Source organism: Microtus oregoni, unplaced genomic scaffold (assembly GCF_018167655.1).
Source record: "Microtus oregoni isolate MIOR12 unplaced genomic scaffold, Mior012 000018F_ref0000195, whole genome shotgun sequence".
In the NCBI taxonomy this organism is placed as follows: domain Eukaryota; kingdom Metazoa; phylum Chordata; class Mammalia; order Rodentia; family Cricetidae; genus Microtus; species Microtus oregoni.
Window position 1 is genome coordinate 33619544 of NW_024543077.1, and position 5886 is coordinate 33625429.

A 5886-nucleotide genomic window follows, 5' to 3' on the forward strand; every position below is an offset into this window, starting at 1 on the left:
AACGTCTCCAACAACAAAAACTAAAATAACAGAAATTAACAAACACTAATCATTAAGAACCCTTAATGTAAATGGACTCAACTCACCTATAAAAAGACACAGGTTAACACATCGGATATGAAAACAGAATCCATCTTTCTGCTGCATCCAAGAAACACACCTCAACCTCAAAGACAGACATCGCCTCAGAGTAAAGGGTTGGAAAAAAAAATTTTCCAATCAAATGGACCAAAGAAACAAGCTGGTGTAGCTATCCTAATATCTAACAAAATAAACTTTAAACTAAAATAGATCAAAATAAAAAAAAGAAGGACATTTCATATTAGTCACAGGAAAAATCCACCAAGAGGAAAGATGTTCAATAGTGAACATCTATGCCCCAAATACAAGGGCACCTTCCTATGTAGAAGAAACACTACTATAGCTTAAATCACACATTAAACCCTACACATTAATAGTGGGAGACTTCAACACTCCACTTTCACCACTGGGCTGGTCGGTCAGACAGAAAATTAACAGAGAAATAAGGGAACTAACAGATGTTATGACTCAAATGGACTCGACAGACTTCTATAGAACATTACATCCAAAAAAATAAAATATACCTTCTTCTCAGCACCTCATGGAACCTTCTCAAAAATTGACCACATACTAGATAACAAAGCAAACCTCAACAGATACAAAAAAAAATGGAATAACCCCATGTATCTTATCAGGTAACCATGGCTTAAAATTAGAATTCAACAACAACACTAATTCCAAAAAGCCCACAAACACATGGAAATTAAACAATGCTCACCTGAATCACCAATGGGTCAAGGAAGAAATAAAGGAAGAAATTAAAGACTTCCTAAAATTCAATGAAAATGATCACACAACATACCCAAATTTATGGGACACAATGAAAGCAGTTAAGAGGAAAGTTCATAGCACTAAATGGCTACAAGAAGAAGCTGGAAACATCCCACACTAGTGAGTTAAGAGATCATTTGAAAACTCCAGAACAAAAAGAAGCAAACTCACCCAGGAGGACTAGATGGCAGGAAATAATCAAATTGAGAGCTGAAATCAACAAAACAGAAACAAAGAAGACAACGCAAAGAAGCAATGACACAAAGAGTTGATTCTTTGAGAAAATCAACGAAATAGCCAAACCCTTATCCAAACTAACCAAAAGGCAGAGAGAGAATATCCAGATTAACAAAATCAGAAACGAAAAGGGGGACATAACAACAGACATGGAGGAAATCCAGAGAATCATCAGGTCGTATTTTGAAAACCTGTACTCCACAAAATTGGAAAACGTAAAGGACATGGACAATTTTCTGAATAAATATCACTTACCAAAATGAAATCAACATGAGATAAGCAAATTAAATAGACCTATAATTGCTGAAGAAATAGAAACAGTCATCAAAAAAGTCTCCCAACCAAAAACAACTCAGGACCAAATGGTTTCAGTGCAGAATTCTACAAGATTTTCAAAGATGAACTAATACAATACTTCTGAGAGACTGAGTCTGCAGTTCTGGTGTCAGCGTTGGGAGACGGTTGCGTGGCATAAAAATACCATGAACCCTCATGACCTCTTTGTCAAAATTTCTCAGAATAATAGCATCTATAATACCGAGTTCTTCAACTTGTGGATCCAGACATTCCAGAAATATCATCTTATTCCCTTATGCTTCGGTGATGAAATCTCAGGAAAGCTGACCTACATTGTTTGGATTCCCCTGGGAACCATCTATGAGCCTGTGTGTTTCCCATATCAATCCACAGAGTCAGTGCTACGGGACATCCCCAAGCCCAGGGGTTGTTCCCTCTATTCTAGCTTATGGTAGAGGCTGTGTCTCCTCGGTAGCTGAGCTGGTGCTGCCATAGCAAAACACAGACATCCAAAGCAGCGCTTCTTTGAGGTGTCCCTCACTGTGCATAGCGCTCATCGATACGTTGGGCATATTTATGTTTGTTCTCCAATGCCTAGCTATGGGGGCTTCATGAAAAGCTATAAACGCACCGTAAAGTAAAACACGTTCATTTAAAAAAAATGTACTTTAGTGTGTGATCGTATTATTGCTCTTTTAAAAAATCACATATATTTTTTAGAACTTAAGAGAAAGTCTCTGTCCCGGGGTGACTTTGAACCTCTGATTACTGTCTCTCCTTTCTAAGTGTTGGAATCACATGTGAACATCACCACACCGGTTTACTGTTATTTTTATGTCAAAAGCTTTGACTTTGGGGGAATAAGAATCCTACTCTTTTCGTGATATTTTTAAGTTTGGCAGAGTAAAACCACTGTTTCTAACTTTTCCCATTTTGAGGGTAATTTATGATAGTCCATAATACACACTTCTATGAGTTAGGACGCTTAAGATCAGTATATCAATGGCTTTAAAACAGACCCACAAAGGGAAACATTTCAGAAACTCTATGCTCCCCAACTAGAACATAAATATATGTTTAGAAGTTCACAACAGAAATAAATATTGTGAAATGGTATTAAAACTTGCCTCATATAACAGACAGATCTGTCCTGTTGAAAATCTCAGCCAGAATCTAAAAGTTACACTTCCTGACCTGCTAATGGGTCATAACCCACAACTTGGAAAGCATTGAGGAAGACCCCAGGCCTCTCCTTCCGGACAGAGCTGAGTAAACACTGACGGGTGTTTCCTTTGGGGGAGTCTCTCCACAGTAGAGAGCACATCCTCTCTGTTTGCAGAGTGTGCCAAGGGTAGTTACACTGAACCCGATTCAACTAGGAAGCTTCTTTACGTAGCCTAATTATGCCCTTCGGGTATAGTGCCTCCTCCACCTTGCTGAGGCTGAGAAATATAGGCCTGTCTTTAGATGCCCAGGCCCTCCCCTGGTCTCATTAGACTCACATTTACAAAATCCTGCTTTCAATAGGTTATTTTGCAGGCTAGTGAGCCACGCTGGGCTTTAATTGATTCTATTAACTTCAATTGTGAGGCATGACATTTGAGTTACAAGTCAGAGTTGAAATTCTGAGACAAATAGGAAGGCTCACCTTAACCCAATCCCCACCCCTAACATCAGCCTGAGAGGCTCAGAGCCCATAGGGAGGGGAGAAAGGCAACTCAAACTAATTAAAGAGGTTTATCATTAAGGATGAGTTAAAAATGTCCAAATAGAATTATTTGGCTGGCTCTGCCAACTCGCCGCAGTTAAGAAGGAACAGAAAATATGTCAGGGACATTGGCAGCAATTTATGATTTCCTTTTGGGTCAAAGGGCCCAGCAGCGTTTTGTGATGGCTCACAACGAGGACCATGGTGCCAGACTGGCTGGGGTCAAATCCGTGTATGGGTGTACCATTTTAGGACACAGGGACCGAACCTCCGAGAGGTTAAAAGTGACCTCAGGCAGGTTTCTTAACCTCTCTGAGAGACTGCAAATAAAAAAAAAAAAAAAAAAAAAAAAGAATCGCGAACTGGGAGCCAATAGTTGCTGCTGCACAGGATCACCTGTGGGTAAAATTTGCTCATCAGGTGACATGCCCAACACCTGGCACGCTGCAGATACTCTATTCATTTTAGTGATTATTGTATTGTGTTGGAACTACCTGTTGACAGCCTGGGGCTTCAATTCTTTCACTTGGATTGAGTCCCGGCTCCCATCCTTACAACTGGTGTATTTCTGAGAAAATGTTAGTGTCTAAGGCCCGCCTTTCTTAATTGAAATAGTGATAACAACACTATCCTGTCGTTTCATGGGCTTAGGGACACCACGCAATGCGCTTTGCACGGAACCCAGTAAGTGCCGGACGCTAGCCCTCACCTGCCGAGGCTACTCCGGGCTTTCAACCGCAGCACATCCATCAGAGGTCCGGGCACGGCACAGGTGAGCTGTTCTTTATTCTGTCTTCCTCACGGAGAACAGCCTTCCACACCAAAAGAATCAGATGAACGCCGGGCTTTGAAGCCAGTGGAGACATGCCCAATTCATTAGCTGTCCTTTTGAGTTTGCCTTGTGTTAAGTACTGGGTTCTATACGGAACATTTCCACCGGGCAGAGGTTGAAGAAAAGGCGAATTTAAAAGGCTCCTATAATTAGAACTTTGGCTAATGGCACTTAAACTGATTAATGTCCAGTAGTACCCACTCTACGGAAGCGTATGTTTTAAGCAGTTATACGTTTATATTAAATTAAGCCTTCATTAAATGAATGGACTTGTGGGTAGTGTCCCTTGTAGCTCTCGGAGTTAATTCTGTGATGATGTGGCCACCAGCATGGAAGGTCTTTTCCCTTGCCTTCCTCGTGCCTGGAAGGTTCTTCCCATTTATCTCCTGCAGCTGGCTTTTGTGTTTCAGCCAGTGTAGTCTTCCTTGGCCCCTCTCCCCATCCACCGTCTCTCTACTCTACCCACGGGGGGCAACTTTTCTGTTGCCCATGTCATGAGATGGAATACTGCTTCCATTTTACGAGCAAGTGTCCCTCATGAAGTCAAAGCCTCACAAAACCAGGTACCTCGTCTATGTTATTCACTCTATTATTATTTTAAAAATAATAATAAATAATTTATTTATTTTTTATTTATTAAAAATAAAGCATAAGAAATTTCCACAAACTCAGCAGTTTAAAATAACATACTCTTCCAGGCTGGACAGATGGCTCAGCAGATATGAGCACAGCATCGCTGTCCTAGAGTGTCTGAGGTTGGTTCTCTCTACTCCCCGACTGGTGGCTCACAGTTTGTCACTCCAGTTACCCTGGAATTGGACACCGATACCCTTCGCAGGCACTCACATTCCCTCGCCACACCCCTCCCCAACACATACTTAAGAACCTTTCTAACACAGTTTTAGCTCACTGTCACGGTAAGTTCAGGCTTTCACCAGGCAGAAACCAAGGCGTGGGCCCGACTCCCGACTCATCCGTGTGGTGGCGCCTTCCTCTAACAGCCTTTAAAGCCTCCTATGGGCGTGGCAGTGGGTTTATGGCTGGAGGTCAGCTGGGACGGGAGCTAGGTGCTCTAAGCGTCCAGAGACCTCCCACGGTTTTACGCCTGAGTCTTGCTCTGCAACAGAGCTGTTTGTGCCTTCTCAGTCGGAAACATCTTTCTCTGATCAAAGCAGTCATCTCTTAGGTCAAGGTCATCCAGCGTAATCTTCTGATGAACTAAAAATTAACGGAGGGGGTGGCCAACGGCGGAAAGTCTTTTCGGTGTTGATTCATAATTTGTGGAATCGCAGTAGTCAGTGCCGCGAGCTACCCCAGTCACGTGATGACATGCAAGGAGGGGGTTAATATAAAGGGAATGCCTTTGCCTATGAATGTGAGCATCCTGGAGGCTGCATTTAATTTTTCTTCAGGCTGTTAATATCTCTAAGACAACCTGGCACCGAGTGGATAAATGTTAGTGAAATAAGAATTGAAGAACCGGTAGGAAATGAAAATTATTATGATGTTTTGTGATTCTAGGTTCAGATGCCTGTTGGTCATCCTACGCTGAATTCACTCAAGTCGTTGTCCCCACTGAGGGATCGATGCCTACTCAATGGTGTAAATGGGAATTGGGGAATATTTGTTGTACTAATTAGGCAAAATTTTTGCAGTGTGATCTTGGCTAATTATTCTGTCCTGCAGTCCATCTAGATAACAGTGTTAAGTCCAAGATTGCTTAACATATGGAAGTCCATCTCATCCTTGGAAAACGGGACAAAATGAGGTTAGTACTCGAAAGGTTTTCTGCTTTGGAGTGGTTAATATTATGTCCCCAAAGGCAGGAACGAAGAAGACATTTTGATTTCTAGGAAAGGTGAAGTAATGTCAGCCGGGTTCTGACCGTACCTACAGTTCTATCTGTGGGCTTATCCTCCTCAGAACACACAAGCAGTCCTGTTATTTGACATACAAGACA